The sequence below is a fragment of the Limulus polyphemus genome, unplaced genomic scaffold, assembly GCF_000517525.1.
Source record: "Limulus polyphemus unplaced genomic scaffold, Limulus_polyphemus-2.1.2 Scaffold173, whole genome shotgun sequence".
Lineage (NCBI taxonomy): Eukaryota > Metazoa > Arthropoda > Merostomata > Xiphosura > Limulidae > Limulus > Limulus polyphemus.
In genome coordinates this window covers 467,409-483,518 of record NW_013665783.1, presented here as the reverse complement: position 1 = coordinate 483,518, position 16,110 = coordinate 467,409, and the positions used below count along the sequence as shown (strand labels likewise).

At 32.9% G+C, this 16,110-nt stretch overlaps 1 pseudogene; it reads right to left on the bottom strand.

Moving 5' to 3' along the window:
• Nucleotides 1-633: 633 nt before the first annotated feature.
• The window catches only part of LOC106478020, an 83,803-nt pseudogene continuing 68,326 nt past the window's right edge, over nt 634-16,110 (bottom strand).

Below are 16,110 nucleotides of genomic sequence, written 5' to 3'. Positions count from 1 at the left end.
TTAGAGCATGTCAAAGGTAAGCTGAAAGTGGTTTCTGAATTTCATTGATTGCTCTTTAGCCCCATAAGATTGAAGAATATAAAAATACAGCTTTAGAATATCAATAACGAAACTGTAGATAATATTTTACGTTACACTTCGTTGTTTTCTAGGGGGTGGACAAAACAATCCAGAAGAAGAGGCGGCTCAAGGACAAATATTTAAATTCTCACCCTAGGGAAATTCGAGGTTGTTTTAGATATTTCTTTATACAAATAAGACCCAAAGCTTATATAATATTAAAATCTGATTTGTTATCTATGATTTGATGTCAAGTTTGTTCGTATACCATGATGATTAAGTAGTTTAATTAAAAGTTGAATGTAACTCACTAAAACGTCGTGACATGCGCAGTTTGACCTGCCCGAATGCTAAGGGTAAATCGCGCACGTACCTACCTAACGTGTAATCAGTCACGTAAGCACATTCACGTTCGCTTCCAGAGCGTGGGAGTCGCCAGTTTCCCATATTTCATGCTGTTGCTGATTTTTACTGTGAGATTCTTATATCGACTGACGTTTGACGTTTGGTGTTTGGTTAAAACTCCGAAGATGGGGCATGTGATAACAGACATTATTCTCAACATATGATATACTATAAACCAGTACCGGTACTGGACGCCGAGTGCCGCCGGTACTGGTACTGATGCCCGACTGCAAACCCTGCTTCAAACTCCTAAAACGAGTAACAGGAACTTTATAATATATCCCTATGAATACCATACTTGTTGATACACTTACAATTCTCCCATTATGCAAAGTAACAGATACCTTATTTCAAGTTTTAAGATGAAATACGAAAATTATGTATTTTCATATTCATGCACAAGTTTTAAATGTATATATTTTTTTAATTAAACAAAATAAAATCAGTAAGTCTTTTAAATATTTCACACATAAGTTGGTTGCTACTGAGATTTTTCTTATATACATATAAGTATTAGGTTTACACTATTTACTTGTTAATGAACGAAGATGGCCGCATAAGATTAAAGTTTAATTTTAACCAGCTTAAGTCAGTAAGAATAGAATTCTGTGGTTTTATAAAGTAGAAGTAAGTAAGAAACAAGTAAGAGCAAAATGTTTCACTTGAAAAGTAGAACATTTTCTTTTCTGACGTCAGAGTTGGTGGTTAAGGTAATAGACTCGTTGCTGAACATACCAGCCCTTTCAGCCGTGGAGGAGTTATAATGTGATGATCAGATCCATTATTGTTCATTACTAAAGAGTAGTCCAGGAGATGACGTTAGGTGGCATTGGTTAGCTGCCTACTCTCTAGTCTATCACTTCAAAATTAGGAACGGCTAGCAAAGGTAGCCATTAAGCAGCTTCGCACGAACTTCAGCAACAAAAACAACAACTGACGTTGGAAATGTTATGATGTAATTTATTTGCGTTATTGACTAAACATGGGTTCTAGACTCTGCTAACTTAGTTATTATAGACCATTACAGAACAGAGTTTCAATCATTTTTGTATGTAGTAATTTGACAGGTAAATTAAACAAACAATACAAAATTGTTAGTATAGATAAATCAAACGAACAATGCTACATTGGTTTGATAAAATAATAAAATGAACACTACTATATTGTTTTGATGGGTGAATCCAATGAACAATGCTACATTGTTTTGTTAAGTTAATCAAATGATAGATAAATCAAACGAACAATGCTACATTGGTTTGATAAATGAATAAAATGAACAATACTATATTGTTTTGATTGGTGAATCCAACGAAGAATGCTACATTGTTTTGTTAAGTTAATCAAATGATAGATAAATCAAACGAACAATGCTACATTGGTTTGATAAATGAATAAAATGAACAATACTATATTGTTTTGATGGGTGAATCCAACGAAGAATGCTACATTGTTTTGTTAAGTTAATCAAATGATAGATAAATCAAATGAACAATAATGCATTGTAATTTAAAACACCTTTTTATTGACCAATCACGACTGTTGAATGTAAAGAATTCCAAAGTTCACCTTACAGGTTGGTAACTTATTATTATTATTGCATGCACATTTGCACACTTTATCGTGTTGTTTCATGTTTAAGTGGACGATAAAATTATTTCTAGCTATGAATTTTCCCGCCATAATATCTTATTATTCACAAAGACATTGTTTTCAAGAGTAGTTTTCGAAATATTTTCAAAGTAATTTTTATGAACTGTTGTGTTTGCTTGTCGTTGTTTTGGTTGATAGATGATGTATTATATACATATTGTTTCACAAATTCATTTATGTTATAGATAAATAATCTGTCTATAGTGATTAAACATTGCAATGAATTATACATCGGAAAAATACATGAATTGAATGGATTGTTCATTTTAAAACCTTTCAAAGTATATCTTTACAAGATAAAGGATTACAAATGTATCTCATTGTCTTTTCTATTTGTTAGAGTATTTAACACCCTTTATCACCTTACACCTTTCGGTACCGATCTTTCTATTCTAATTTCAAATAAAATTCGATTAAATATGAAAGTTTTCTGTAATATAAAATAGAACAACAGTCTGAATCGCGTGTAAACATTTTATGCTTAGGACTCCACAGTTTTAGATCACATACAATTCCACGTCAAACCATACTGAATCCACAGTTTCTCGAGGGTTATTAAATGGGATTCGTCTTACATTGCAGAAGTTAACTCGTGCAGTTCATCAGAGTTGATGGCAAGGTTCTGGAACAACTTTCTATTTTCCTTTCAACTCAGATGCAACTCTTTGTGGCCTTTCAGTATTCTCTCATTTCCGACGATATCAGACACAAAGATAATATGAGGGCTCATCATATCAAGTTTCCGATACAGCTACTGCAAGCTAGGCGTTATTTCGTTGTTGAAGGGCCGTGCGTGTGCGTGTACAGAGCATGACTGGGATCGAAGACTATACTTTCCAGCTGTATATCCAGAGACACGGGAATGAGCAATCTAACACTGTCTCGTAAAGCTTACAGTCAGCTGGTAACCAGTCTCATTTGTTTTTCCATCGGTGTGACGAGTTATAGAGCTGCCTTTATTTCTCATAGACTTTGTTGAAACGATGATAACCTTTCCAAGAGAGATTTCTCATGTTCTAAAAGCCGTAATAATATTTATCTCCAAAATTTTTAAGAAATAAGTTTCCCTCTAGTTTTATATTTAACACCGATCAAATACAAAGACGTAAACTAATTGTGTTAGTCACATTTGTAAATGGTACTCTTTGAATGATCTGCACTGTTAATCACCCAACAACTTCCTATGTTAATCACCCAACAACTTCCTACTCCAGGATTACTAATCCAGAAAAAAAACTGAAGGTTTCAAACACACTTTTGCTACCAAACAATCTATTATAGTTATTAATTTCCCCGATAGGGAGCCGAAATCCACCTGGAGAGGTCACCCGTTTTAACCATTCGCACCACTATACAGTAGTGTGTTGTCTGTCAGTCAATCAATCAGTAAACACTAAAATAAAGTCACATAAGGGGCGTTTAACAGAAATCCAACTGGAGAGGTCACCCGTTTTAACCATTCGCACCACTATGCAGTAGTGTGTTGTCTGTCAGTCAATCAATCAGTAAACACTAAAATAAAGTCACATAAGGGGCGTTTAACATTTCAATTTGTACTGTCGTAAGGTCAGTAAAACGTGCGAATGCCATGAATCACGAGAAAATTATGCACTCTGTAGGCTACAATACAGCATGACACATGAACTTCAAAATTATGTACTATGTAGGCTACAATACAGCATGACACATGAACTTCAAAATTATGCACTCTGTAGGCTACAATACAGCATGACACATGAACTTCAAAAGCACGAAATAAAAATGTTTTTTACTCATAATTTTGGTTTAATTTACTCTTAAAACAGAAAACTTTCGTTGACCCTGTTGAAGTACATATAATTTTTAGACCTATATATTAACAGCAGCGAGTATAATTGATTATACTTTGTCATTGACAGATATTTTTCTGTCATTCTGCTTATAAATTAACACTTAGTAGCTGCAACACCTTATCTGCTAATAAAATCGCACTTAATAGCTGCAACACCTTATCTGCTCATAAAATCACATTTAATCGCTGCAACACCTTATCTGCTCATAAAATCACACTTAATAGCTGCAGCACCTTATCTGCTAATGAAATCACACTTAATAACCGCAACACCTTATCCCTTTTTAGAACTTTTGTATTCCAAAAGGACTGGACCGCCATGTTCAAATATCTTTATGTGATATATAGGTCTCACGAGTCTTGTACTATGGGATCTATGGATCCAACGAGTCTTGCATAAATATAACCCAAGATTACTGAAAGGGTTAAGAACAGAGTATAGCTCAGTGGATAGTGTGTCGAATTATGGACGTAAAAGTCCAAGTTCGCGTTTCACGGACAGAAAAATCGAACTCCGAATTTTGGTGCCGTGGAAGCGTTATAAGTATAACGGTCAATCCCATTATTCGGTCAGCCAAGAGTAACCCAAAAGTAGCTGTTGACTGGCAGCCTTCTCTCTAGTCTACCAGTTCAAAATTAGAGAAGACTAGCGCAGTTAGCTTCTGAGTAGTTTTGTGCGAATATCTGTAAAACAAGTAAACAAATTATTGGAATAAGTTGAGACAATTATTTTATCCTACTGGAATTATCTACAGCGCATGATTAAGGATGAGTTGTTTAAATTTTGATGGTAAATTATAGGTTAGGGTTAACTCTACGTTGTTGTAATACTTATATGCAGTTACTGGTACGGCAGGCGGTGGAATTTTCAAATTTTGGATATTATTACAAACGTTTGAATTAATCTGCTTTAATGGACTCAATGCACTGAATGCACACAATGGACACAATGCACTGAAGAGAATATATTTGGCTAGAAATTAAGGAAGTAATTCGTATATTTTTTCACTCATGTTGTCAAAAGTTATTTGAACACTAGAATAAATTTACCATTAAAATGAAAGTGAGGCAAGAAAAAAGCTACTATATTTTTTTACGTTATTAGCATGAGAAATGCACAATGTTGTTAGACTTCATTTGTCTGTTAGATGATGTATTTGAGTGTGCGCTGTTTTTATGGTGTCTGAAACTTGGCGAAATGTTTCCTGCTTGCTATTTGCCAAGACGTTACAGGCAAAGCTTAGATGTAGTGCACAGTTATCAGGCAAAGCTTAGACTTATTGCACAGTTATCAGACAAAACTTAAACGTGTTGCGCAATTATCAATACCGAAAAGAAAACGTTTAAACGCACTGCCTGAAAGGGCGACTACCCGGATTCATGACTCATAGGTGCAAGGCGGCTAAACGAACTCGAACAAGAGTAACGTAGGTACAAAATGAAGACCAGATAACACTAATTAGATTAGCCAAATACAAATAAAGTTTATTTCACTTAGAGCAGATAATCAAAACATTGAGCATTAAAATACTTGGTAGAATATCACAAAGTAAGACAAATAAGCAAACCATTTTCACAACTTTCAGATACACAAGCTTTTATTTGTGCTTAGGAACAAATGAAACGTGTTAGTTCGAATATAATCATGATGCATTACAGAAATAGTCAATCTTATTACAAATGTGCTCGTCCAATAATCACTAATGCTTCAAACGCCTGACAAGTTTCACGGTTACTTACAATTGTTCACAAATTATATCAAAGAAAAACGTTCATTATAGAGCCTCAATTACTACGATACTCATTATATTGGCAAATTAGCCTAAAGAATCGTGTGAAAAGTGTGCAATTGTAAAAACAAAATATTAGTAATGATGTTACAGTCTGTTGGATATGGGATTTTTTTCAGATGTAAGTGAAGCTTATGTTACAATCTTCATATCAATAATATCTATACATATCCAGCGACATATACACACTGCCGTCTGGGTTTCATGTAATAAAAATGCAGAAAACGCCACGTAGTCGAACTTCCAACGCTTTTCTATTTGTCTCTATGCATGTTTTTATGAAAAATTAATTATGGTTGAAATTGTCTCAGCTACTTTCATGAAATAACGCCTAAGATTCAACGATCACGATGACATCGGCTACAACATTTGTATTCCATGACGTTAAAAATCCGTTTATCGGTGCTTTTTGTACTTTACTTTCTTCTACGTGTGAGTAACTAAAACATTGATTTCTGTACCTTCGTGGTATCCTATAATACTAGACCAACAATAATCGGTAAGTTATATGTTTTAATCTATGTATGTGTCGCTAAATCATCGGTTATCGATACCGTCTTTACTTTAAGCTGTTTTTTCTGAAAGCAAAATCGTCATTTTAAAAAATTATTAATTATCAAACGCCTAGTAATTTCGTACATTTATTCACGTATGTAATTTTTCGATCCCCAGGTGGGAGAGTGGTTTAAATCTACGGATTTATAACTCTAAAATCAGGTGTTCGATTCCCCTCGGTGGACACAGCAGATAACACAAACAAACGTTTTTTTTTTTTAATTGGTTGAATTTCCACGAAGCTAAAGAGCTAATTAATAATGGCACATATAATGATCGTTCCTGCAACCAGGTACATAAAGTATGGAAAAAAAATATTAGATGAATGTTTGATTCTACTTTTGTTTTCCTTTTCGTATTTTACATTCAGATATTATAGAAGCTACTTAACTTTACTTCTTGTATTCATTTAGTACGTAAAGCTTAATCTCGTATACACGTTCTACAATTGAAATTACCCTTGATAACTATATTCAAAGAGCAAATATGTCCATGTCATTTACTTGATAGAATTGAAATATAACATTCTATCAGTTCTACACAGTAGTGAAAAACGTAATTTAATTTTTAGTGTTAAGTAACTTATGATTTAAGGACTATACTAGATTCGAAGCTATCAGATCCACGGATCTCTCTTGTCCTTAATAAGGAATCTTATATTTTCTATTATCAAAGTATGCGACACTCAATTACTTAAATAAAGTTTGTAGACGGCTTGGATAGGTAGTGCAAGAAACTTTATTACAAATGTACAACGTTTATACGAGTTTATGTTATCATCATCATGACGTAAGCATGTCGAAACGTTGTACATTTGTAATAAAGTTTCTTTCACCACCCATTCAAGCTGTCTCCAAACATTATTACAAATGTACAACGTTTATACGAGTTTATGTTATCATCATCATGACGTAAGCATGTCGAAACGTTGTACATTTGTAATAAAGTTTCTTTCCCCACCCATTCAAGCCGTCTCCAAACATTATTTTCTAACACGTAGGTGCCTCGTCATCAATTTTAAATTGCACACAACTTCCCGTTTCTGTGAGGAAAGGTGTTTATAGTATTAATGAGGATTCGAATAGGTTCGTTTACAATTTTTTTGTTTTTACAACATGACTATGCATATGTATTTACGAGGAAAAAGCTATTATTTTAATACTTATTTTACCGTTAGCTAAAATCCTATTAAAATTCGCAACGGTTCGTGCAGCCATACAAAACACATAAGCTGTCTACTGATAAGGCTTCTACATTCGATATGCGTTATTAATAACTTCTGACCAAATATAAACTAACTTTGTAGATCAGATTTAAAAAAGGTGATTTGTAGATTTTGAAAAGGTGACTCCATAGTATAACAAATCAGTGCAGAAGAAAACTAAAATCTACAATAATTAAAATGCATTGAAGATACTTGCTATCCTAGTGAGGTTAACATTCATGTTCTTCCGACATACAATATAGTTCATCATACTAAAGTCATTAATAATATAAAAACATTCTCAAATAAGAAAAAAAAAAGCAATTAACAACTACTCAGCTGACTAAAGTTCACGTGAGACTTTCTGTATTTTTATTTACATTTAGTGAAACATACACAGACAGAACTTACATCTTTCTCGTTGTCATTCAGTTAATCTCGACCTTAGTAACAAAATCTCCTAATCTAATATGTATCCAACGGTTTACATTAAAATGTATTTATTTATTGAAAATGAAAAGACTTGTTGGTTAACAAAGTATACCTTCTCAATATTTGATCTATTTTGAATCTAATTCACAGACCTACAGTTTCTACTTTATTATTTGGAGATAATTCCATTCATCAGTTCGATAAACAAACAAAAAAAGTGGAATTTGTCTAGAATTCTCATTACACAATAACCTAATAGTTTGCGTAATACACCAACAAACAACAAACCCATTTTTATCCCATGTACCCTTTAAATACTTAGAGAAACGATCAGTCTTCACAGTGTACAAAGTATAGAACAATAATATCAAGGTTATCATTTCCGTTCGATTTTTGTAATTAAACCTCAAACGTATCACAAACTTTTTCTTCTGTCCTCTTATTTCACTTGTTTCGGGGAATATTTAAAATGCAAAAGTAAGTTTGTAGTAACTTGAAATATCTATAAACATGTTTGCCATCACACATATATATCATAGCTATAATAATAATGACCTCATGTTTGCCTAAACTATGTACAGTAGGACAAGTACGTTATTTAATTATATCTGACAGACAAATAAGCAGCTTCCAAAGCTTCGAGTTTGAATTATAATAAAAGTTGTAAATTGGCACGTTAGGAGGCTGCAAAGTATGTCATGAAATTGCAGAATATTTCTTTGTCCTCACGGACACTTCCCGAAGAAAAATATGATTGGGTCGCCTTTCGAATGGTATGGTGTTGAGAATAACTGTCCATCACATTATGGTCTAAAATCAGGTAGCCTCTGGTTCAGCATCGTGTCTGGTGGTGAGGAGTTGAAATATAGGTTTTTCTCAACACCAAAAGTATACCAGGATCGTACTCAAAAGGAAACACAGCCAGTATACAGTAGTGTAAGGTAGACGAGATTTCGTAGCACCTAAAAATAACACAAATTAAATGTATACAGTAGTGTAAGGTAGACGAGATTTCGTAGCACCTAAAAATAAACACAAATTAAATGTATACAGTAGTGTAAGGTAGACGAGATTTCGTAGCACCTAAAAATAAACACAAATTAAATGTATACAGTAGTGTAAGGTAGACAAGATTTCGTAGCACCTAAAAATAAACATAAATTAAATGTATACAGTAGTGTAAGGTAGACGAGATTTCGTAGCACCTAAAAATAAACACAAATTAAATTAATATAGAAATATAAATCTTGCCACGTAAGCTTCCAAATATATTTAAAGCAGCACACGATGTTATACATTAGATAATATTACTACATTCATAACACAGAACTTTGGTTGTTATACAAACTAAGAAAATAATCTCTTCTCTGATACCTCTATTATTGAATAAAATGTAAAAATGGATATGCTACAGTGAGATAATCTAAGTTAATCTCGACATGTTCACTTAAAAAAGCATCGATTTGTGAGGATTGTAAGACCTTACGTGATACATAGATAAGCTACTTCTCTAGCCACGAGCTTTCTTTGTTAATGAAGTAATAATGTAACCGTAACATTGAATAAGTGCCTATAAAGCTCTAATAGGTTATGTTTACTGTGCTAAAGTATTTAATAAACAGACTATCTTTGTTTGTTTGTTTTGAATTTCGCGCAGAGCTACACGAGGGCTATCTGCGCTAGCCGTCCTTAATTTAGCAGTGTAAGACTAGAGGGAAGGCAGCTAGTCATCACCACACACACTGTCAACTCTTGGGCTACTCTTTTTATCAACGAATAGTGGAATTGAGCGTCACGTTATAACGCCCCCACGGCTGAAAGGGCGAGCATGTTTGGTGTGACGGGGATTCGAACCCGCGACCAGCAGATTGCGAGTCGAGTTCCATAACCACCTGGCCATGCCGGGCCCTGACTATCTTTGTCGTTTTATGTTCACTTAAACCCTCCCTCCAGTGCCGCAGCGCTATGTCTGCGGACTTACAACGCTAGAAACCGGGTTTCGATACCCGTGGTTGACAGACCACAGCTAGTCCATTGTGTAGCCTTGTGCTCAACTATAAACATACTAATTAACAATTATGTTCACTTCTTAATTTTTTGTGTAACGAGATGAATATAAAACATTGTTCAATCATAGTTACATGAACATATATTTTATAACGAAGCTGCACAATTTAACAATTACTAGAACATAACTATTGCAATGTCCTAGAAAAGTTATGTAAAGATATTTGATGTGGGTACTAAGTTTTAGCTATTAATGATTATTTTGTTTTCTTTAGTAGTCTTAAAATAATGCTAAATGCGTTGCTCAGTGTCAGACCAGATTAATCCTTAACGTTTCTATTTATGTTATCCCTAGTCCCCATTATACGCCCTGTTATAGGTTTGAAAACAGGACATTATCTAAGTAATCCACATGGGGTTTTAGTAAAAACTCCTTTGTTCGTTATGAGATTCGACTCCGGTCGCGGATTCGATTCCCCGTCACACTTAACATGCTCGCCCTTTCAGCCGTGGGGGCGATATAACGTGACGGTCAATCCTACTATTTGTTGGTAAAATAGTAGCCCAAGAGTACTCCTTCACTGCTAACTTAGGGACGGTTAGCGCAGATAGCCCTCGTGTAACTTTGCGCGAAATTCAAAATACACCAAAAGAAACTTGACCAAATGATCGACGTTCTCAGTACACGATCAAAAACGTTTTTCAACGGTCCTATAATATAGTTTTTAATTGTGTGTATTAAAAAAAGTTGATCGTTTGAGTATTTTAATAATCACAGAAATTGCAGCATAATATTTATTACAGTAAGTCATAACGTCCAAAAACTCTGGTGCGTTTCATATCAAACCTCAACAAATAGGGTTGACTTGATCCGTCAATAATTTAAATGCCATTAAAACCAAAAATAAGCTACAATAAGCATTGCTAATCAGCCCTGCGCATTTTGTTCGTAACGCATCCTAATTACCTTTAATACGCGGTAGAAACTACATGCTTAAAAATGGTAGCATCCTTATTTTTTTGGTAGAACGTCCAACATATGTGCTATTCAGACATTATCACTTCAAGAATTCAGAGCATGAATGTATTTGAAGCAACGTGCTACTATGGAATGCAATTTGTTAAAACCAGCCTTAAGCTTTTCAAAGAAACTTGTTGAAAGATTTAGTGATTCTGACGATCAATGAAAACGTTTGGGTATCTTGTGAAACTCTTTACATAGAATTGACTTGCTACTGAAGATTTTTATGGTCGAAACAGCTCCAAAGAGATAACCTATTCGTTGTTCTATCTAATAATTCAACCACAAAAGCTATTATGTTTTATTATCTAAATAGTTCTATTCCTCTAAATGAATCATTCTTTCAACGAGAACTATTTCCCCGAATATGTTTTCTCTTGTCACATTATCATTACTCAAAAGGCGTATTTATACAAACTTAACCAAAAATTCGTTTAGAATATTGTTACAAAGTTAATAATCGTAATGTCACAAAACCCTTTATTTACTTAAAGTAATAACGTAAAATATCAGCGTACTAGACATTAACAAATATGATTAATTCCATATTATTATTATTCAAAAGATGTATTTATACTTTAATTTAATTATGTTTTTTTTTGTGAAATAACACAAAAAAATAATTTTATTTACGTACAAGAAGCATTATTTGAGTTAGACCTATGAAGAGATATTTCCTCAGTTCGACTATCTTGACTCTTCTGAGATCCTTTAGCTTCAAGCTGGGTATGTTCTGTATAGATCATAAAAATGGTTTCATTATACACTAAATTAGATCATAAAAATCATTTCTTCATAAGCTAAATTAGATCACAAAAAATGGTTTCAACATGAACCTCCCCATCTAATTTCATACTGGTAGAATTCTTGAAAACAGTATATCTTTCTTTTCAGTATTGGTACCTTCATGTATTTTTATTGCATTTTAATGTTTATTATGTTAAGAAAAGGCATATAAGCACAATTTCCTATCCTTTGTTACAACCGAGTTTTTATTTCACCCGTCTAACGGACGGATACTCCAATTAGTGTTAATATATTATATCGTATATGATACACTATGTCAATCGTAAAAATGGTTTCAGCATACATTTACATTAGATCGTAAAAGTGTTGCCAATATACACTATGTTAGATCATTAAAACGTTTTCAATATACACTGGATTAGATGATAAAAACTGTTTCATCATACGCTAGATTAGATCATAAAAATGGTTTCAACATGCACTATACAAGATCATAAAATATGGTTTCAGCATACACTTACATTAGATTGTAAAAATGGTTTCAATATACACTATACTAACGCGTAAACATATTTTTTTCACATCAGTTAATGTTTATCCATGATATTACGACAAAAGCTTATGTTTGCATGTTTACAGTAAGGTAAATAAAGCAGCAAATGTCTTAGCACGATCACCAACTGTAACTCAAATACAAATCTCTAAACTTCTCGACACAATAACATTTTTTATTTCGTCTCCAGCAACACCATTAATAACAGGGGTTCCTTAGTAAACGTTACCGATTATCTTTATGTATTTATTTTTCCAACAACCATAGTGTTTAGTTTTAGTTTTGATTTACTCTATCGAGACTTATCCTTGTAATATAATTAAGGTAATGCCATGGGCGATGCTTGATACATTTCATCTGGGGTGGAATATTACTGCTTAGAAATAGGATAGAGTCGTTAAAATATTGTTGAAATTTAGCTGAAAGGATGGCAACTCCCTGTTGTAGAAACACAAGTACAAAGGACGACGTTTCGAAAGTCTTCCGCCTTTTGTCTTCAGGTCCTTACAACAGGTGCCACTGGGGGGGAACGGTATGTCTGCGGACTTACAACGCTAAAATCCGGGTTTCGATACCCATGGTGGGCAGAGCACAGATAGCCCATTGTGTAGCTTTGTGCTTAATTACAAACAAACAAACAATCCTTGCAACAGGCAGTTGCAGTCCATTCAACTAAATTTCATCAGGAATACTCTGCCTAAAATATCTATCAAAGAATTAAGATATGTTATTGAGATTCCTTCCTCTACCCTCGGCCGCTGGATAGACATATCTTAAAGACTTAAATATAATATCTGCATCGGATATATCGCAAAATTATGAAAATTGTTAAAGTATGTTTATAAACATAACGTTTCTGCAACTTCTGGAACACAAATAAATGTAATTAATTTTGCTATCGGGAAAAAGTAGAATCTGTGAGAAAAAATTGTCAACACCTTATTGCAGCTTGTGGGAAGTATCCTTATAAATATTTTAACTTGTTATCGTAAAACCTAAAAGGTTAAACAAGTAAACAGACTATCAAAATATAACATTTAGACAAGTTTTTATTGTAAGTTCATTAAGTAACGATATCTAATTTCTTACTGGGGACAGTATCAAAGGAACGTTTGTCCGCATACCAGACTCATTTCAAATTTATACTATTATATGTATAAATTTTCACGAGCTTAAATTCCCCATACAAAAAAGGCTATATTAATAGTTAATTAGTTTTTATATGCACATATTTTATTTCAATAACGTGAAGAATGATTACTAGAGCCGGTAGTTAAAGGAACGAATATTCGTAACCACCTTGGTTTAGATTTTACTTAGAAACACATCTTTGTATTATTTCATTGCAAAAGTTTATTTGTTGTTAAGCACAAAGCTATACAATGGGTTATCTGTGCTCTGTACGCTGCGGATATCGAAACCTGGTTTCTAGTGTTAAAACCCTCAGACTTACTGCTAAGTTCATTGTAAAAGAGTCTTGTAAAATTTACGAACTTACAACGCCAAAACCCGGGGTTCGATTCCCCTTGTTAAACAGATTGCAGATAAGCTAATGTGAACATTTTACTCTGAAGCAAACAAATCCATTCATCTATTTGTTTATCTGGCTATCAATTTAATGGAAATACATTTTGCCTCGTGTCTCTGTTAACAGCCAATCGAACCAAGGTAACTTTTTATTAAAAACACACTGTTTCTATTCATAAACACACGTTGTTATCAATACAATAGCTATAAATGTAGTTTAAGAAATGTAGTTACCTGCTCGAGAGTCTTTATAATCATCCATTAAGGAGCTTGTGGTTGGAGGTCCGTGCTGTACTCTTGAACTCAGGGTACTGTTGTTTTCAACGTGGTAGAGATCTGTTGTCACGCAAATATACATATACATATAATAACAAACAATCACAACTGAGCACAAGAATACACTAATTGTCATAGTAAAGCGTCTGGGACAGAAATGCGTGAAATAAATACTAATAAAAACACTGTATTGAAAAAATAACATTTAATTAAAATGAATAATAATTTCACTGTCCTCTGCATTAGAAGATGTTGATTTCCTTATTTGTTCCAATAAGCAGTTAAGCCTAATCAATATACAAAAAGTTTATGAAACCGACATTCTATACGTTAAAGTTCAGCCGATCTGTCAAAGACAAACGTGTGGTACCATATATTGATATAACAGTAACGAATTTTTTTAAACAACAATCAGATTCGATTATTAACATAGCATATATAACATATTTATAGTTTTTCAACTTTCTATTTATAGAGAAAATAGTCTTACAAAACAAGATATTATTTAGATATTTATAAGTACGTAACATATTTTATTAACACTAAAAATTTATAATAAACTTTGATGCAAAAAAATTGAGATATTAGAGCTTATTGTGTGTGTTTTTTCTAGCATTATTAACAAAGACAGGAATGCGATAAACGACTTATTATATAAAACTTTGGTCTGTAAGATTTAAGATGGTTATGTAAACAGTTATATAGAGGGTTAAAATATAAAAATAATGAAATTTTTGACGAAATCAACAGCATCTTAACATCTATTTTAAAAAATACCCAATGCATCTAATTTTTGATATAAAACGAAAATGGCAGATCTTTAAATTCAAATTATGATCAGTAATATAAACTGATCATAATAACAGAAAAAAAGTTAACTATGAAACTATCTTAATAGTATAATACTTTTTATGAAATTTACTAAAATCACCAACTAATTAAAAACATGGTTCTAAAAATCGAACCTTTAACTTATGAAGCTCTGTCATTACTAGAAGTTTTAAGCACCCATTAAAAGGTTATTATATTTTAAGTTAGTTTAAATATAACTACAGTGTCAGCAGAAGTTAGTTGACAACGAGTGCAGAAGAAACTGTTTCAGGAATAAATCATTATTTAGGGATCTTATTTGAACAAAATATCTAATTACCGCTGAATATTTAAAATATCATCAACCTATTTTTACAACTTTTTATTTTCAGAATAAGGTTGTTATTTTATCTTGTCGTCAGCTATTTTTAGAACACAAACTTCTTTTCTCACCTTTGGGTACGAGGATGGGGGAAAGGAATGTCGAACTGGATATAGAGGGTTTGGTCGTCGATGGTATTTCCTCTAGATATAGATATTACAAAATGCTTAATTATCACACGTTGTGTATCTTCATATGACAGATAGTTTTGGGTCTGTATTATTTCATATAAATGTAAACATGTTACTTATTGATCACTCTTGCAATAGAGAATAGAAAATTTTTAACTTGATTTATTTTCTGTGACAGCTACAATAAACTTCTTTAAAACGTCCTCGCAATGAAGAATAAAAGTAGTTTACCATAAAAAAAACCATTCTACTTTAGGCGGAAATAAATCACCATACATTGATTTTAACCATATTTCCTCTTTCTTACGAACCAGTTCTATTTTATTTCCTACAATTTCAGAGTTGCTCCCTCACTTATATGACCTTTTAAATATGAACCAATTAATTAGCGAAGTTTTGATGTTATATTTAAGTATCTAATTTCAAATAAAACACCTTATTACTATTATTTTGGCTTCATTTCTTATTTAAAATGTACGTTAAAAAGCTATGAGAATCTTTAACGGTCTATAAGATGATTTAATAGTTACCTGAACAGCAGTACGAGTGGTTGGGACACCGAATTTTTACAAATGATTATTTCATTTGCTCATAATAATAGTTCTCATCCCAGAATTTACGACAACACTTTAACGCCACGAAAAACTCTGGTGTTAAAACACTGTTCAATCGGCATAACTTTCATTATAATCTAAGACAACATAATCCACAGAGAATATTATCGCTTAC